This window comes from Sus scrofa, chromosome 4, assembly GCF_054392235.1.
Source record: "Sus scrofa isolate SSC_HxYL_T2T_F1_AM1 chromosome 4, Sscrofa_HxYL_maternal_Yorkshire_Landrace_v2.0, whole genome shotgun sequence".
Lineage (NCBI taxonomy): Eukaryota > Metazoa > Chordata > Mammalia > Artiodactyla > Suidae > Sus > Sus scrofa.
Genome location: NC_139386.1, coordinates 82,589,522 through 82,609,904, shown reverse-complemented (window position 1 = coordinate 82,609,904; position 20,383 = coordinate 82,589,522). Strand labels below are relative to the sequence as shown.

General features: G+C 46.5%; 1 long non-coding RNA gene across 5 annotated transcripts in view; it reads right to left on the bottom strand.

Moving 5' to 3' along the window:
* Positions 1–20,383, bottom strand: part of LOC102157622 (uncharacterized) — a 301,905-nt gene that overhangs the window by 200,906 nt on the left and 80,616 nt on the right. The window contains exon 4 of one of the 5 annotated variants that reach the window (XR_014843840.1): positions 2,224–2,351. The exons of 3 other annotated variants lie outside the window; for them this stretch is intronic. This is a non-coding gene — a long non-coding RNA (uncharacterized LOC102157622). Of the gene's footprint in view, positions 1–2,223; positions 2,352–9,982; positions 12,728–20,383 lie in introns of those variants that run through there. One more of the 5 variants, XR_002343337.2, reaches the window with a different exon arrangement.

Genomic DNA, 20,383 nt, shown 5'->3' with positions numbered 1-20,383 from the left:
TTAAATTCTCAAACAATGCATTCTAAAATAAGTTAAATCTGGGTTTGATACAAATAGATATTCATTTATATGACAACTTGCCTCACAGCTGGTGCTCACCTGTTCCTTATTTCAGGGACTAAATACCCAAACGTTTCCTCTGAAAAATAACCCCTCTCCTTACCTTCTTGCAGCTAAGGGTGTCCACGTGACACCACCCTGCTGTACAGCAAAGTGACCCAGTCATAGGCATATATACACTCCTTTTCTCATATCACAGCTCCTTTTCTGAAATCTTTTCTCACACTCTTCTCATATCCCAGCTCCACTTCTAACCTCTCTTTCCAGAATCCCAGAATCTTTGTGCTAGTCTCCATTACTCTTGATCACTCTGAAATTATTCCAACAAACCCACCTTCTAATTCTGTAATTCTACTTCTGCCTGTGTCTAATCAGTTATTAACCCACCCCTCTACAGATGCTAAAGTGAGGATGGGGGTATCTCCAAAGAAGGAGAAAAGGCCACGCATTAGAGAAGACACCAGCTAGCTTCTAGCGGATTGACATTGTTTTTTTAAGCCCGGTTTATGTTAAACAGATATTTGTTCAAAGTATTTGCTACTATGTTTTATGCACTTTCAGTACATTTTTTATCTTTCTATTAAAAAAATTTCAACCACAAAAAATCACTAAGTTAAACTTGATGATGTTAAACATCTCATGGCATAAACTCTTTCCCTTCATCTGTAATTTTTCTATACAACATGGCTAATATTTGAACAGACATTTCCACCTATACTTTACCTTTTTCTCATTTTATTTCTTCCTTTCCAACTTCTTGGTTCCCTTTTGAATGATCTTAGTTGCTTTAGTCATTGTATTTAAAACCTTAATGTCATATAGGACTCAATATGTCCCTTTCTAAATCCTAGTCAGTACCTTTGTAACCTTGACAGATAATGACTGAATTTAAACTGTAAGAAGGCAGAGCAAGCAGTTTTAAGACATTACAGGCAGCAATTTCTGTTTCTCAAGTATTCCTGAACACTCTCCAGATGGAGATAAACTGAAGTCTTCTACCCACTGAAGTATTTCTCCTGGGCTAGATTCCAGCTTTAATAGTATTCATAATCACTTTCTTGCCAAACTACTTTTAACCTATACTTATTAGTTCTTTGCAAGAATTAAAAATACATTCTACAGACATGTCTGAGTTTGGAACTACAATTAGAAATCCAAATTATATACAAAAGGGACACAAACTATTTATAATATCTCTTAGAATTTTATGTGTAGAAAAAGCATAAAAATTCAGAGTTGATTATACACTGGCTTGTCAGTAAATGGAGCATCGGAAAGCAAATTTCTGTCATAAGCTATCATCTGAATAATCTTCCAAGGAGCCCAAATGTCACACACATACATACACGTGGGCGCGCACACACGCGCGCGCACACACACACACGTCTGTATGTATATTCATTGACTCATATTTAAAGCTACATATAGGAATAGATAAATGAGTAGATAAATGTTCTTAATTTATATTAAGAACTTGAAGTTAGAACCACGTAATATCCTAAGAAGCCATACTCAGCTCTTTAAGAAAAGCCTGATAGCTTTAATGACACCATCAAAATATAAACATATGCTTATCTAACCCAAAGTCCGCATTATCTAAAATACACAAAGAGACATGAAAGCAAATTTTCATACTTTAGTGATATCTGTGGTCCCATCTTACATGGAAAACAAGGTGGATTGGTTGCATGCTTTCCCTAACAATGAATATTCGTGACTATTTGTTCTAAAGTTGAGAAACCTTAATTATGGATTGTCAGCACTAAGCGACATAAAAGTATAACTGGAGAGAGCTAATGCTGGTCACAATGTCCGGTGATCTCATCGAAAAATAATTTTCCTCAAAATTTCTCCTTTGAAACTTGGAAGTTGGATTAAATGATCCTCAAAGACTCTCCCAACTGTAACAGTTTATGACGATAAAACATCTTTAAATAAAAATGCAGATGATGAGACGCAAATTGACCATACTTTTCACTAAGTCCCTCCCAGCTATTTCTGATATTGTGCTCTTCCAAATGCAACTTTATGTAATTAAACTTCATAAAAAGAGGGGAAAGTATACATCTAAGGATAACCTGACTCCCTTGCTGTACAGTGGGAAAATAAAAAAAAAAAAAAAGAGGGGAAAGAAAGGCCTTACACCCCACAGAAAATTACACACCACAGCTGAATTCCTCTGCTGGAACCAGCACATGCAGCCGTCCGCAGGGTGGCTGGGGGTCCCACGTGGTGGCCTCGGGCACAGCCACAGTGAGTCACAGTCACACCAGAGCATGGAATCCAGACACCTGTGCAGAGAGTTAGCACTGTGAGAAGTGATGTTAATGTCTATTCTAAATCTTCTGACAAAGTATTTCATTTACTCCAATTTACCTTCTCTGTTTTGACTCCAGTTCTAGTTACCAATCAACAGATTAAAACAAAGGCTGGGACCTAATCGAACTTAAAAGTTTCTGCACAGCAAAGGAAACCCTCAAAAAAATGAAAAGACAACCCACAGAATGGAAGAAAATCTTTGCAAATGAATCAACTGACAAGGGATTAAGCTCCAAAATTTATAAACAACTTCTGCAGCTCCATACCAAAAAAACAAACAACCCCATCAAAAAATGGGCAAAAGATCTAAACAGACAGTTCTCCAAAGAAGACAAATGTATGGCCAAAAAACACATGAAAAGATGTTCAACATCACTCAGTATTAGAGAAATGCAAATCAAAACCACTCTGAGGTACCACCTTACACCAGCCAGAATGGCCACCATCCAAAAGTCTACAAACAATAAGTGCTGGAGAGGGTGTGGAGAAAAAGGAACCCTAGTACACTGTTGGTGGGATTGTAAATTGGTCCAACCACTGTGGAAAACAGTATGGAGAGTCCTCAGAAAACTAAAAATAGAATTACCATCTGATTCGGCAATCCCACTCCTGGGCATCTATCCAGAGAAAACCACGACTCGCAAAGACACATGTACTGCGATGTTCATTGCAGCACTATTTTCAATAGCAAAGACATGGAAACAACCTAAATGTCCATCAAGAGAGGAGTGGATCTAGAAGATGTGGTACATATACACAATGGAATATTACTCAGCCATTAAAATGAATGAAATACCAGCATTTTTAGCAACATGGATGGACCTAGAAATTATCATACTAAGTGAAGTTGACAATGAGACACCAACATCAAATGCTTTCACTGACATGTGGAATTTGAAAAAAGGACAGACTGAACTTCTTTGCAGAACAGAAGAGACAGTTTGGGGGGTGGGGTGATGTGCTTGGGTTATGGGATGGAAATCCTGTGAAACTGGATTTTTATGATCATTATATAACTACAGATGTGATAAATTCATTTGAGTAATTTAAAAAATGCTTAAAAAATAGTAAAAATAAAACAAAGGCTAACCTGTTGACCTGTCTTAAACAAGCATATATGTTTCCATATTGTTTTCAACATTGTTTTTGCAAAGTACTGTATTCACAGATTATGAATAAGTAACTGCAAGATGAAATGAACACATATTTGCTTCCTGAAGGTGCTCCTGCATCAAACATCACACCAGGTGTGCAGGGTAACAAGACACCTGCCGACAGTCACAACATGGAAATAATCATTCTCGGTGGGCCTTTTCACTGATCGATAGGCGATTTCAAAAGAAAAAAGCATCAGGTAAACTAACCTTTTCTGCTTGGAAAGTGGAGGAGGCATTACCTGACTTAGAAAAACCCTTTCATTGAAAGGACCCAAAGCATTTCTTTAATTTCCCCTGTAGGTGTGTGAGGAACGTGGTGTCGTGAGTTGAACATGAGAGGAAACAGTTAAGGAAGCCAGGGCAGATGTCACACATGGACCCCAGTGTGACTTTCTGTGAATTGACAGCCCCGCCCCCTCAGCTGTAGAAAGACTTGGGGGTGGGAGATGGGATTTCTGTCATCGGAAGGGAGCCCACATATTAGCCCTCGGCCACTTCCACGTATTCTGGGCTCCTTGTTAAATTACAGCCTGGGAGTTCCCGTTGTGGTGCAGAGGTAACAAACCCAACTAGTATCCATGAGGATGAAGGGTTCGATCCCTGGCCTTGCTCAGTGGGTTAAGAATCCAGCATTGCCACGAGCTGTAGTGCAGGTCATAGACACAGCTTGGATCTGGCGCTGCTGTGGCTGTGGCGCAGGCCAGCAGCTGCAGCTCTGATTCAACCCTTAGCCTGGGAGCTAGGGGCCCTAAAAAGACAAAAATAAATAAATAAATAACAGGCCAAATGGGCAGGGTGAGGATTTTGGATAATTAGTGCCAGGGGCCACTGTATCAGGCCGATCAGGACCCATGAACCCTGGGACAGCTTGTTCACGTCACCTTATGTCACTTGACCATCACCATCAATGATCAGTGAACCACCTGTGAAAACAGACACTTCATCAACACAACATACTAGTAAAATTATCTTAAAGTAGCTTCAAACGTTTGAAATAGATTGACTGCACACACATAAGACCGTACTAGGACCTCTCTGTGGGCAGGTCTCCCTCTGCTGCTTGATTAGCATTTATTTCTGTGTGTCTATTGCAGCCTGCAGTGAAGGCTATTTCATTCGATGTAAGAGCTTAGAACAAGAAAGCTGTTACTAAAATTTAAAAGGAAAAATAGAAAGAGATAATATAAAAAACTAAGAGAGTATTTCAAGACTTTTTAAGAATTTCAAGTCTTTTTAAAAGTCTTAGAAACCGAGAGTAGTACCCAAATAAAATCTATGTAGTGAAGAAATACTTAATAGGAATTATAACTGCAAATACACAAAGACAATATCTCTAAGTGATGGAACTGACCCAGCAAAAGAGAACGACAACAAAAAATAAATAAATAAAACACAATATTCCTCCCACTACTAAAATAAAGTATCCTTTGACCTTGTTACAAAATGTCTTGATTTTTTCACTTCCCAGGAACGATTAAAAAACATTAAAATAACAAGACACCACTGCACACCTATTAGAATGGCCCAAAACCCAGACACTGACGACACCAAATGCTGGTGGATGTGGAGCCACAGGAACTCCCAGTCAGTGCTGGCGGGAGTGCAGAATGGAGCAGCCCCTCTGGAAGACAAAGTTAAACATATCTGCCATATGTTCCAGCAATCACACTCCTTGGTATTTATCCAAAGGAGGTAAAAATTCTGTCCACTCAAAAACTTGCACGTGGATGTTCATAGCAGCTTTATACATAATTGCCAAAACTTGGAAGCGACCGAGATGTCTGACCTTCAGCAGATGAATGTGTACATAAACTCTGGCTCATCTAGAAAATGGGATATTACTCAGTGCCACGAAGAAATGAGCTGTCAAGCAATGAAAAGGCTGCCTACCATATGATTCCAACTCTGCAACACTTCTGAAAAGGCAGAACTTCAGCTACAGTAAGACCGAAGGTTCACAAGGAGGAAGGGATGAACAGGCAGAGCACAGAGGACTTTAGGTCCCTGAAAAGACTGTATGATGTTATAATGATGATGATATGCTTCACAGCTTTGTCCAAATCTACAGAATGTGCACCTCCAAGAGCGGATCCCGATGCAAGCTCTGCCCTCTAGGTGATGATGACGCGTAGATGCAAGACCATCAGCTGTACAAATGTACCAATGCTGGAGATGCTGATGGGGGGGAGGTGGCATGCATGGGGGAAGGGGTGCGGAGGGTGGGTAGGAAATCTCAGTACTTTCTGTTCAATTTTGCTGCAGACCTATTTTTTTTTAACTGCTCTAAAAATTAATGTCTACGAAAGCCCAACAAATAAGAACAGAGGTGTATATGACTACAAATGCCTAGAGTGCAACCAATTCTCACAAGTAAGAAAACTCTTGCAGAAAAAGAGGCTCATCAGGTGAGGTCTGAGCACCAATAGTGCCACCAAGGAGGAAAGACTGAGGCTGTGACAGCAGCCAAGAAGGCCGGGACAGAAGCTTGGAAAAACGGGTAGGGCTGATGCACTGTCCCCCAGCTGGTTCACGGTCCTTTAAATACAAAGCATTATTTCCAGGCACTGGTTAGACGCAATTTATTTCCCCCAGTGTCTGATTTGTACCCTTGCTGGTGGACCTGGATCTGGGTGCACAGAGTCCCAAGGGTGAGGGCAGCCAAGTGGCCTGGCTGAGGGGGCAGTGCTCCTGACCAGCATCAGAAGCAGGACATTTGACCTTACTGATAACTTGGGTTTGCAGCGCCAAGGGTGATCACCAACCAGAAAACCATCATCAATGCGGGACGGACACACAGGCGGGGCGAAGGGCCAGGTCGAAGTGAAGGAGCACCGCTCAGCAGGTGACCCCTAGGGAACTGGCGTTTCTGGGGCTCGGTTAATGAAGGAGACGGGAACTGAGCTGGTCCCCAGCCGAGAGACGGGGCAGGCTTCTGAGGCCTGGCTGGAGAGCCAGGCTGTCTTTGCAACTTCTCACATCTCTTTTTGAATAAAAAGCTATAGGAAAAGGAAGTCTTAGGACCCTTTAGATTCACCAGCTGGGAAATTACTGAGAATGGAGGAAACACCTGCCTTCAACTTTCCCTCTTAACAGCACATCTAAGAGAACACTGGAAAGTTGGTGGGGTTCCTGGTCCTCCATCGAGCCTAGTAAAGACACAAGTCTTCCCCCCCAAGCATGGGAATTCAACGATCTCTGCACCAAAGGAGACAAAGGCACATCACTGCTTGGGATTTATTTGTTTTGGAGAAAAGCATGGGTTTGTGTACTTATGCACCTGTTTTCACTCACAGTCTCTTTCGTGAATCCAGGTGTGGAAAGCTCACGGGCAAGATTTTAGATAATCTGTTCTGATGCAAAAATTTTAAAAATGAAGATAACTTTTCATCACAACTCAGTCATGATGAGTTTAGGGGACAATTTTTTTCACCTAATTGTGAAACCAAACACAGTTTAAAGTATCCCAGTGAGAAGGGACCAGGAAAGATCAGAGGGCCAACTAGGCAAGCATTCGTTTTGAAGATTTCCACGGTCACATCTAGCCCTATATTTTCTCATTGGTCTTTTGCATTTTTTTAATTTAGTTATATATTACAAATGCTAAAGAGAAATTCACAAAATTAAGTCTTTCAACAGAGAGGACGTCAAGGTGTACAATGTATTCATCAAAAGGAACCACACAATAAAAACATGTGACTGCAGAAGCCTGCAGGGGAACCTGATTAAGGGGACCTTGTGGGAGCTCCCGTTGTAGCTCAACAAGTTAAGAACCCGACTAGGATCCATGAGGATGCAGGTTTGATCCCTGGCCTTGCTAGTGGGTTAAGGATCCGGTGTTGCCATGAGCTGTGGTGTAGGTTGCAGACATGACTCGGATCCCGTGCTGTTCTGGCTGTAGTGTAGGCCGGCAGCTGCAGCTCTGATTCGCTCCCCAACCTGGGATCTTCCATATGCCACACACGTGGCCCTAAAAAGAGAAAAGAAAGGGGGGACCTTGTGGCTAGCAACCCTTTACTGCCCTTCAGCTTCCCAGGCAGCTGCAATTGTCCCTATTAGCTGCTGCTGTGGTCACTGGGCCTTCCCCTCCTGGCTGGTCTCCTCCCCCGGCACATCACAGAGACGTGAAGCCCAGGCTTCCTCCTTCTGGTCAGATTCCTCCGGGGGAGGCGATGCAGGCGGGCGGGGGAGACCCAGGCCACAGTGTTTCTCCCCCCCTCCCTGGACAGTCCTGAGCACCCTCAGTACCCCCCAGGCCGTCCCACCTCCTCCTGCTGTGACTGGAGAGGCTAGGACTAGACTGTGACCAGCCGGGAACTGTCTGGTCACAGCATGAGCAAGTGCATGCTCAATAGAGGGCACACAGATGAAGAAAGGACAAGACAGCATCTCTCCACCACGGAGGAAAGATGCTCCCTGCCTCTACGCCTGGAGCCAAGAGGAACTGAGCAAAGAGAGTCCAACACTGTCCACAGCTCCGTCAGCCTCTCGGACTAGCTGAGAGGCTAGTCCTCCTCGACCAGCGCCTCTGCCTCAAAATTAAATGCAATCATCTGAGCGTGTTCTCATCAATGTTGTGTCCACGGCTTCACTGTGACTATTTCATCTACTGGGATGAAGGTCACGGGAGCGAGCAGAGCCGTTCTCTTCATGTGTCCGCACACACCCTGCACCTCTGAGCAGACACGCGCGTCCCCTGATTCTTGCCGTTTTGACCCCCTATTCACATCCTCCCCCACCACCCAACTCACCCAACTCCGAAACGGTGATGCGAGGAGAAGTCAGGCGTGGTTAGGAGCGCAGGCGGAGTGCAGGACAATTTTTGTTCCTAACCTGGATCTCGGGGCTACCGGACGGAAACTCAATGGTGGAGAAACAGCCTGTAGCACATTGCAGGTGCACCTTGGGAAAGGCCATGTAATTCGGGCAATTTATGCTAGTTTCATTTTTGCCAGACACTAAGCTTATTTCCCTCTTCTACATCTCGTGGAGTTCAGTGTGATAACAACAGTACAAAGACCGCTGTTCATTCTCTTATCACATTTAAAAGGCTGGAAACTGCATCAATAATCAGAGATTAAAATACGTAATCTATTCCAAGCCAAGGAGACCAGGATGAATTGTTTAACAAGCAAAACAAATTTTAAAAAAAGCACATTTCTGCCATTATGGATTTTGAAGCAAGGTATGTAAATATTGAAAAATCATTGTCCAAAATCTTTCTTCATTTGGTACAAATGGTGACACAATGTCCCAAATCACTGCTATCTCAACCTTACGTTGTACACATCTGAGTGGTCCCACAGTCGGACGTTACTTCCACTTGTTATCTCTGAACTGTTTATTTTCAAGCTAATTCATCTCCTTAAGTCTCAGTACCTTTCTCCATAAAATGGGGACATATTATGATAATAATTGTTATTATGTATCCCCAGGCTCTTATCTCAGTGACAGTATAAAACAGTAATGTTGTTTCAGGAGTCTGTTTAGCAGGGGACCAAAACTGTATACCTGTGTTCTCTGTTCTCTTCCATCCAACTTCCCTGAACATAAATCTTCAAAATGCTTTGTGTGTTTTTGTTGATCTGCTTTTGCACAAGTGTCACTCTGATGTTTCCTTCCCAAAAAAGACCCAAAAAGCACTTCTTCCTGTCCTGGGGAGGTCATGTCATTATTTGCTGCTGATGCTTTTGTCAAAGACACTTGGTCAAAATGATATTTTGGCAACACCCTCTGCATGAAATTGAGGCAAAGACTGAGCTGTCTCCTGGGACAGAAATAAATACGTTGTCAAGAAAGTCAAGCAACGAATGAGTTTTCTCAACGTAAATGTTCTGAGAAGGAGGAGTTCCCGTTGTGGCGCAGAGGTAAGGAACCCAACTAGTATCCGTGAGGAAGGTTCAATCCCTGGCCTCCCTCAGTGGGTTAAGGATCTGGCATTGCCGTGTGCTGTGGTGTAGGTCGCAGAAGCAGCTTGGATCCTGCATTGCTGTAGCTGTGGCGTAGGCTGGCCACTGTAGCTCCGACTGGACCCCTGGCCTAGGAACCTCCATATGCTGTGGGTATAGCCATAAAAAGCAATACATAAATAAATTAATTAATAATAAAGTAAGAAACCCATTTTAAAAAAATGTTTCGAGGAGAGAAAAATGAATCTTTGCCCTGAACTGCAGTTAGTGTTTTAAGATGTCCCCACTGGAAACCCAAGAGACTTCTGAGCAGTAGAGAAATCTTCACGTTCCCTAAGAAGCTTCTTGAGGAAGTCTTGGCCTTGGTGATGTGCCCGCTGGGTAAAGAAGGCATTTCCCAGGCTGGCTGGCTCCAGGCCCATCCACATGGTCCATAAGCCCCCAACGTCCATAGTCTCCCCAAAACGACAAAAACCCAGGGGTTCACAGGTACCATGAGTGTTCCTTCTGGGCACAGAATACCAAGGTCTTCTCCTCTTGATTTTTTTTTTTTCATTTTTTACAGGGCAGGTAGAATCATAAAGATTTCTAAAGAAGCATGAAAAACACAAACTAGGGCTTGATGAGATCAGTGTGCACAGACAAGGTAAGTGCAAGGAGCCGGCTTTTCCAAGGAGGCCCTGAGTCTCACCAGCTCACAAGTGCCATCAGAGGAAAGAGGCACCACTGTCAGCATCTTCAAGACCCCTCGAGAATTATTAGACAGAACATCAGAATTCTGTACTGACAGCGATTTCCTGCCTGTGCATCACGCTCTCAGCTGGGACATGTCAGCAGAGCCCTGCGGCTCCACACAACATGCCGAGACTCTTTTCCTGGGCCGTGTACCAGGACGCTTAAAGGTAAGGCTGACCTACCAGAGAAAATTCTAGCTTTGCTCAAGCACCAGGATTTTCCAGTCCATCTTTCTCTCCACAGGAAAGATGAGGATGCAGGCCTTCTACCTCCTGGGTGGGCCTCATGCCTCCCCGGAAAAGGACATTCCTGGGTAAGGGGGTAGTGGGGGCTCATGAATGGAACACAAGGGGGCTCTGATCAAATCCACGGCCTGCTGCTGCTAAAGCGGTTACTCGAGGAGGCTTGGCAGAGTCAGGCCAAACTTGTTTAGATTGAGAAATACCTTAACAGAATAATTTAATTTTAATATTTAAAGTATGATTTTGGGGAGTTCCCATCATGGCTCAGTGGTAATGGACCTGACTAGTATCCATGAGGACTTGGGTTCAATCCCTGGCCTCACTCAGTGGGTTAAGGATCCATCACTGCCATGAGCTGTGGTGTAGGTCGCAGACATGGCTCAGATCTGGTGTTGCTGTGGCTGAGGTATAGGCCAGCAGCTGCAGCTCTGATTGGACCCCTAGCCTGGGAACCTCCACATGCCACAGGTGCAGCCCTAAAAAGACTAAATAAATAAATAGATAATATAGTATGATTTCGACCAACACATTTCAAAGTTATAGGGAGAAGAATTCTGACTCAAAACAGTGAGCTGGGTACACCAACTGGCCTCCTTCTCTTCCGAGATTCCACTGAACTCACAACCCAGATGGTCAATACAAATGAATAAACCCATAACAATCAAAAGGGCCACCTGGGGGAGCCCCGCTACCAGACGGGGATTCACCAAATCTGCAAACACAAGGAACAACGCACGGGAGGGGGCTGGCAGATGCAACAGAGGCAGCTGCCGACAGGACGACTTCATGGGGCCAGACCACCATGATGGTTTGGGCCCAGAGACCACACAGGTAGGGCCGGGAACAGGAGTGGAGGAGGGCTGCACACAGACAGAGTCACTAAGCCTGTGGGTGCAGCCATACAGGCTACAAGGACAGCAACTGCTGAGAGGAAAACGCCATAATACGAGATATACATGTGCCACGTATATAACACCATGTAACATGCAAACACATAATTCTTCCCCTTCAAAGTTCTTCCCTAAAGAAACTGAACAAATTGACAGGAGAGAAGTAGTGAATTTTATGGCATTGAAACTCAAGTAAATGCCTTTCTCTTTCTAGTATTTGGGGAAGAGATATCTGCCATTTTCCCACCCAACTGTCCAAACTAAAATTCCCACTGAAAGGAAATTTTGGTAAGAAAACACACCTACCTACAGGAGGGTAAGGAAAACTCAGACCAACTACCCAAAACTGTCAAGTTTGAATGGACCACCCAGGGTCACAAGGCATACGAGGTTAGTCAGACCAGCTAATAGATTCCTGATTGAGTTTAGCTACCTAATTCTTCATTGGCTTTCTTTTCAGGAAAAAAAAAAAATACCCTAACTTCAGCTAAAGACCCAATAAATGGGTTAATATGAGACATTAGAGGAAATGAAGTAGCCAGTTAGCCTCGTCTGATAAAAGACAAAATAAGACGAGGAGGGCCGATGTTCCCTGGGTTTCCACTATCATTTAATAAAGCTTTATTAAAACAGAGCCTCAGCTAGAAAAGTGCACACCACAGACTTTCTCCAAGGAAAGGCAGCTGAGTGGCTGACACCCAGGAAAAAATAGAAGACAAAACCTCGCTGGGCATGCAGAAGCCCCCAGCCCTCGGTCCCGCTTCTCGCCAAAGGCAACCGCTGTCTGACTTACAAATGCTACGTCCATTCCGGCTATCTGCTCTTGAATTTCTTCTGAGAACAAAATCAAACTACAATTTTCTGGGTTTGGACTTGTTTTTTCTCAAAATGTTTCCGAGTGTCACATGCGCTGTACAGAATCCTGTTCTAGGTACACAGCCTCGGATTTCTCTTTAGTGTTGGATGCTGGGCCAGTTCCTGGGGTGGAGCTGCCCACACTGGAGACCACGCCTCCTGTCTCAGGACCCGTGTCCCTGCTGTGTCTATAACTAGACCTGGACTGAGGTCACAGGGACCCGTGTGCTGCACTGCAGTCCTTTCTGTGCTGGGCATTTTCAAAGCGGTTTTACCTCTGTTTTCAAAGATGTTTCACTTCTCTTGCACCGTGTTCGGGAGTTATCCATCTTTCTCCATCATTTCAAACCACAGGATGTCTTAGGGTAACTCCATTTCATGGCAACAAGGCGTGGAGCCGTTCACACACCACCACGGCAGCTGCTGCCGTGTTGTAGGAACAGAGTCAGCACTCACAGTGGCTCGGATTTCCGGTCTCAGGGGCCGCTGGCTGCAGCGCTGCTATGTGGTTGGAGTGCAGATGATACCTGGGAGGCACAAGGTCAGGTTGGCTGTATCCTGGCCTTGAAAGGAAGAGAAAACGTTTGAGGAGTAAACCCGAAGCTCCAACTGGAACCGGAAGAGGTAACTGGATGTGCCTCTTTTCTCAGGTGATGCCCTAAACAGACAGGTGCCCGGTGTGTGGGGAAGGTCCTCATTAAAGCTGTCCACGTGAGTGAAGCTGGACGAATGACTGAGCCTGGGATCACAGTCACACACACTGCAAGGGACCACGTTTGTATTTAATTGAGAATAGAGAAAACGCTCCGGCCTGGAGAAGAAGAGGAATGACGTGTCTGATGCTACGTGATGACTGTATGAAATGAATTAACTGGAAAGCTGGAGGACACGGGGGGTGGGGACAGTGGGTCCTGTCTTTATCTCTTTAGGAAGAGACCTTTCAGCACTCAGGTTCCCCCTGAAATTTCTCCATTAGGTATTTCCAAAGCTGCCCACTCAGAAAACTGCTTTTTTTTTTCTTTTCTTTTTATGGCTGCACCCTCAGCATATGGAAGTTCCCAGGCTAGCGGTCAAATCGGAGCTGCATCTGCCAGCCTACACCACAGCCACAGCAATGCCAGATCTGAGCCACATCTTTGAACTACACCACAACTTGTGGCAACACCAGATTCTTAACCTACTGAGAAAGGCCAGCGATTTAACCTACATCTTCAAGGACACTGTGTTGGGTCCTTAACCCACTGAGCCACAAAGGGAACTGCTCTGAAAACTTCCCTTGAAGTCACAAGCTAGAGACGGAAAGGTGTGTGTTTCTCTCAGAAATCCTGTGATGACATGGAGAGCCACGCCTTCCAAGCCGAGGGCTGAGCAGCATGATTCTCAGACCCCTGGTAAGGCTGCAGGCGGGCGCCTCCACACAAGTTAAATATCCACCTTGCACCTGTTGCTCAGCACAAATTTCTAACCATCAACTTGAAACCAACTGTGAAACACAGTCTGTGGCGAACTGCCTGCAGAAAGCACCTCCAACAAGAGTGTCATCTCGAAAAGGAACAAAGCCAGTCTCACACCGACTCCTGCCCACACGGAAGACTCGGCAACTCACACCTGACTTAGCCAACAGGAAGCTGTCTGACGTGGAGTGAGGACATACAGTAAGAGAAGCTTAATCCTTACGTGCTTGCATGAAATACATGTATTTAATCACGATGAGAAATAGGTTTGAAAGAGGAAAATAAAGACCTTTAAGGAAAAGAAACACCTCCGCATCATTCGTGGGCTGCTCCCTATAAAATCATTTTATAGGATCAGCACTTCCGATGCATCACACAAAAGTGCAGCAATTACAGTGGAGGGAGGGGGTGCTGGAAAGGATGGGGATTCCCACGGCTCTAGGTGGAGCCTGGGTTAGAGCTGCACCTTCTGAAACCTGACATCCCAGTAGGTGGTCTCAAGCCTTCTTCCCACAGGTCCACTCGTTACAGAAGCTACAAGGACGATGCTGCAGGGATAGCTTTAATGTGTGCACAGAACGACTTTGTAGCTCTAAGCACACACTCTCAGGTACACACAGGTACACACACTCTCAGTACACACATTCTCAGGCACACACACTCACACGTACGCACACCGGCCTTTACAGAATCACTGCCTCCCTGACTGGTCTTGGAAGGAGGGCAACAGGATGAAGAGAGCTTTCTGCCTGGAGGTCATCTTACTTACAAACCAGCTGGAACCAGGGCCAGTGACGATGGAAGGGTTACAACAGCCCACAGCTCCGTGCTCCTCATCACAGCTACCGCGATGTGAAGGACAAGCAATACGGGTGTATTTCTCACCAATGGAGCTTGTGATTTGTACTCCACAGTCATCGAAATAATTGACAAGTACTGACTTTTACATTCAAATATTTCCAATTAGCAACTGAGCCTAAGGACTCTGTAAGGGATGCACGTCTCCCAGGACCTACCCATGAGGACCAGCGAGCACGGCCAGTGCCTCCCTGGGATTAATCTCCCCAGTCTTGACCTCACCCGGAGACGCCCTGTGGGCCGGTGCTGTCTGTGGCCTTCAGTCTAACACACTGCAGGGGAAGCAGGCGGCATCTGAAGTCACTACTAGCCAAGGTGGAAAATGCACAGAAGTGGATTTTGGCCCCAGCAGGAGACAGGACGACCCAGAGAGTTCGCTTTGATTATGGTGCCAACGTCTTTGGGCTTTGGGCTTGGGTCCGTACGATTTGACAAATTTTCTAAGGAAACTTTTTCCCAAAAATAATTTTTATTACTTTAAACTAATTCAAAACAGTCTGATATTTTAAGTGAGGTTTGTTTGATGTACGCCGTGACTTTAGCCCCGTCAAATAAAGAGGGATTTAGCTCTGACGTTAGCTCCCTTCTCCACCTGACAACAGGGCAAGTCCACCCTCTGCTACAACCTGATTTTTACCAGACTGCTGAACATTCTGATATTTTCAGGCGTCTCGGTGAATGCCAAGGATCATGTGAAATGATCTGAAATCTGCTTAAAGCATTTCAAAGAATTTAGACACAAATGAATCAGTAGCTGTTTCTTCATATGTTGAAAGCAGAACGTTATCGCCTTTGTTATTTCATGTTTATTCAAATACAGCTTCCCTGAAAAATCTCATCTACACCCACGGCTGCAATTATTATCTCTATGCAGCAGGCTTACAAATGACATCTCTAAGATCTAGAGTCATACATCCAACAGCTTCTTCAACACTCTTAGATCCCTGCAAAGGTACCTCAAGCTCAGGGTCTCTGAAACCTACTGTGTCCTGTACTTCTGGCCGCTGCTGCTCGGCTCTGCTGGTACTGCAGATCCATGTGTGCAGTTTAACAAGAGCATCGATGCCACCTCCCTCAGTCCCTGGACCGCGTTCAACCCCGACGAACCAGCTTTTTCTCCACACATCTCACGAACGCACCCTGCCTCCTTCTCCATGGCTTCCCCAGCAGACCTACTCAGGCCCTGTGATACAGGACTGCTCCGCTGGCCTATCCCAGCCTCTCCGCCCCTGTGCAAACACCTTCTTAAACTCTCACAGCGTTAGGTTTATAAGAACAGAGGTAAAATTCCTGAACGGAGCCCAAGCCTGAGATGCTCTCCCAGCCTCCCTCCACCCCACTCCTGCTCTCCGTCACCATCCCCCGCCTGCTCCCCTACCCCAGTCTCTCGGATTTGCTCCCCCCTGCCCCGCCGCCCCCCATCCCAGCTGTCCTGTTTCCTCCAGGAAGCCCTCCCTGAGCCCCAGCCCAATCCCCCGACTCCAGGATCTCAGAGCGCGGCAAGTTGCAACTTTATAGTATTTGAGTGATTCTTTGACCCACGTCTACCCTTCCCAACTAGGTTCTGATCTCCATGAAGACAGAGACATGCCGGGTTTCAGTTCATTTCCGCCCCACAGGTTCCTAGCATGGGCTTAACAGTCAGATCCTCAACACCCGCTGACCCCTGAGAGAAGGAAGGGGCGGCCAACACTCTGACATGAGCTTGGTCTGCACCATGAACTCTTAGCACATCCTATGTTATAAAACAGAAGACGAGTGTATGAACCTTAATAAAAACTTTCTAAATCAAAACTGGCTCAGCACCCTATAAGGGCATCACATTTCCTGGAAGAACTGTGTCAAATTTCAACCAAAGCCTGATCTCTGTGAGCTCTGTGATAATGTACGTTTAACTCACAGAATCACTAGGCTCCATGAACCCAGAGGACATCTAGCAAGTTCTCTAGCTCCAAGGGGACGGTGAGAACCACAAGCATCTTCAGGGCTTTCCAGGGTAAATGTTTCCTTCACCTGCCCCCCCACCCCCACCCCCAGGTCTCAGGCCACCAAAACGAGGACCCAAGTCCTCCCCGGCTCTTTGAAACTCACAGAGCCAGGAGACAGGGCCAGAGACATACTAGAGAGAAGGGTTAGAAGTTGCAGGTGTGGACCAGTGAGTGGTGAGTTGGGCAGGAACACGCTGAGCATGAAAACCAGCAAGTCCCCAGGCACAGGCGTCACCGTGGCAACCGTGCTGAGACAGGAGAGCAGAGGGGGCAAGAATGCACTCTTCTCTTCTCTAACTGCACAGCCAGAAAAGGGTGCAAGTTCAGCATCCCAACCTTTCGGTTAAAAAGGAACTGCCTCTCATTTCCTCAAAATCCCTGAGATCACAGAGAAGCAAGGAGAGCTGCTGGCAGGGGGAGGTTGACTCTGTGTGTCTGTAAAACAGACGCTAAGGAAACACAGATTGGGGCAGACACCTAAGCAGAGCAGATGTTTAAAACACCAGCTCAACAGCCTCAGAGGGGAAGCCCCAGGCAGAGGAGAGAGCTTGGAGTTGCCTGAGCTGGAGGGCGCTGTGTGCTCAACCTTCCACACAGTCTGATGGCGATAAGATATGCATTTTCTAGCCTCACTGTGCAATAGCAAGGGAGAATGATCTGCGAGAGCAATAAATTATTCATACAGTTTAGGAGTTAATTAAGCATCTGAACGGAGATCTTTATTTCACAGCACAGTAAATTATTCTAACTGATTTTAAAGAAAATAGACCGAATTATCATAACCCATTAGGTTCCAGAGAAAAGCTAGTATCTTATCTGCATGCTGCGTTCAAGTCAGTAACAGTGGATCCTATACCCAAATGTACTCGCCAAAGTGTTATATTTATTAAGTAGTTGCCACCAGTTAAAAACTATATTGAACAAGTTTGGCTCCTCAAGAAGTTATTGCAGTCCTAAATTAGAACAGTATTAGAAAAAGCCATGTTTCTTAAACAGTACAGAATAGTCCAGTTGAGAGTTGTAAAAAGTTTTTCACTCTCTTATTTCAAGTCTGTATTATTTCATATGGCTGCACCCACAGCATATGGAAGTTCTTGGGCCAGAGATCGAATCCAAGCTGCAGCTGCAACCTATACCACAGCTGTGGCACTGCTGGACTCTTAACCCACTGTGCTGGGCTGGGGATTGAACCTGCTCCTCCACAGTGACCAGAGCCACTGCAGTTGGATTCCTAATCTGCTGCGCCACAGTGGCAACTCCCAAGTCTGTACTTCTTTTTGCCTGAACTAACAGAGGTAAATGGCCCATCTCAGCCAAGTCTCTTCCCTCCCATCTCCTTTGCTGGATGATCTGATAACTTGCCGAAGGCAGGCTGATTGTACCAGCCCCATGTTAGGGCCACGAAGGCCTCCCAGTGTCTTCAGCTGGAGTTAAGGTTTCCCAAGGTCTGAGCCAGCATGAGATCCTCCTCCCCGCTTGGAGGTTCTGCTGCTCCTGCTGAAAAGCCAGTGGCTGGAGAGGCGAGTGTCTGTAGAGAGGGAAGTCCTTTAATCAGAAAAGCCGGCTCTCTGGCTCTCTGGGGAGAAGCAGGACTCATGTCCTAAGCCCCACTCCGGACACTCTGCTCAGCATGACTGGTGGTGAAGGGAAAGGTGGACATGCTCAGTGACTCGCGGAAGAGGGGGCGGGGTCTGCACCGCTGTCACTGTGGGCAGACTGGCTGACTCCTCCCACCTTAACCTGCCCCAGGACCAGCCTGCAGAAGGCTCAGGGGGCCTGGGGGAGAGAGCTGGTTTGTTTATTTATTTAAATATAGTTGATTGACAAAGTTGTGCCAGTATCTGCTGTACAGCAACCTGACTCCGTTACGTAGGGGAAGCTAGTCGTTTTTTTTAACTGCTTCATTCTTGAATCTTATTTCTTTTTCTCTGGGAACAGAATCAACAGTTTAGGCGAGGCCTGCTGTGCACCAGGAGAGCTGAGTCAGGAGTCAGGGTAATTGCCCAGTGAGCTCGTCCCTATAATTCGGTTATTTTAAGGTTAGGGGGGACAGAAATGGATAAACGGGAAGGGGGCCCAAGAGCTGCTTTTATAATCATCCTCAAACTGATGTTCTACTTGCCCATCTCAGAAGCTCCCGGGCCTGTTTCCCTACAACGTCTACTGCTTAACATGCTTTCTCACGCATCAAGCTCCATCCAAAGGGTACTTTCTCCACTGAGAACTAGAGGATCGCTTCACATCAAAGGTAACTCCACTCACCGTGATCTCTTAGCATATTAAACAGGAGTGAGTTTAACGAGCACCTGTGAAGTGCATGATGGGACCTTGACCTTGGCAGAGATTAGAGCCTGGTAAACGATGAAAGACAAGAAATCAATGACCCCGTCTAATGAGATGTGTATTCTGATAATGGGATGCGAGGAAGACCACAGAGATAACAGGGCTAAATCAGATTTAAAGACAAAGGAAGGCTGTGCGGAGAATTAGTTCGCCAGTTTTTACGGACAAGCTGTACTCATCTGGACGCCAAGGAGGAAAGATAGGTTTGGGATGAAGAGAGTCAGGAGCAGAGGGGGAAGCACTGGTCTGTCACAGAACAGAAGAAGCATCAGCTTTGGGAAGTGGGGCTGGGTCAGAGCCCCCTCTGTGCTCGACAAGGTCCGAGCCTGACCTGGAAGTCATCAGACACACTGCAATGAAATGGAATTTCTTAATGAAATTTTCATTACAAAAACACTATTCCAGTAGATCCCCCAAGCTGGACGAGCCAGAACAGGGGTTTCCAGCCCAGGGTGATCCTGCCCTCCTGGGGTGGGGAGGGAGATCTGGCCACATGTGAGGATAGCAGTTTGTCCCAGCTGGAGCTGGCAGTGACTTGGCATCACCTGGGACAAGGCCAGATGTCACACAACGTCCCACACCGAGCAGGCGGCCCCCGTCCACGGAGCTCAGGTAGCAACACGTGAGTTAGAGCCTGGTTTCATCCTTAAGCAGAAATGACTGGAGGTGACTTCTGGTGACAGTGTGGGGACTGCAAATGGGGAAAAGCTGCTTCTGAGCCTAGAAAAAAACAAGACAGGAAGCAGATAAAAGGGCACCAGAAAGAGAGGAAGAGTTAAACAGAAGCAATTTGAGGCCGACTGCACAGAGGAGGAAAGGCATGGAAGGTTCCAGAAAGAAGCGCCTGTACCCTATGTGGCAGGCAGGGCTGGGGCTGTGGGGATACTGTGACCTCTGGCCTTGGGGTCCTGTGGGGGCGACAGGCAAAGCCCTGAAGCCAGAGAAACATGTGAAGAAAGCACAGGGGCATTTTCTGAAGTGTCAGGCCCAGGACAAGGTCAGCTGAGGTGATTATCACCTTCCCTGAGCGGCTTGTCCAGGCCCTGCGCCTGCTGCTGTGATGCCCACACCCCCTGAGGGTGTCCTTCCTCCTCGGGCCCCCGGCTTCCAGGAGCCAGCGGACATCACAGCCCAGTCACCCTCCACAAGCCGGCCTGCCCATGGACCCCACCCCAGCAGGGAACGTCCTCTCAGCTGCCAACACCAAGACCCCGAGGGCCTCCTGGGCCCCCCTCTTCCTCCAACCGCCTCTCTCCAGAGGCTCGTCTCAAAACATCCAGAATGTATACCCCCCACCCCCCGTGAGTCATGTGACACCGGGACAGCCCACGGGCCACTCGGGGACAGGATAGTACATGTGTCACGTGACACAGGGACAGCCCACAGGCCTTCTGGGGACAGGATGTCACAGCGGCAAGCGTGTGAGCTCGGCCTGGGAGCCCACAGGCATCCCCTCCCCCGCCCCTCGCTGTGTCTCCTCAGGACAGAGTGAATGTTGCCTCATTTCAGGTGGTCACCGTCACAGACGGAAGTCACCTAGCACCTGCCAGACGGACAGCAGCGGCCGCTTATCTGA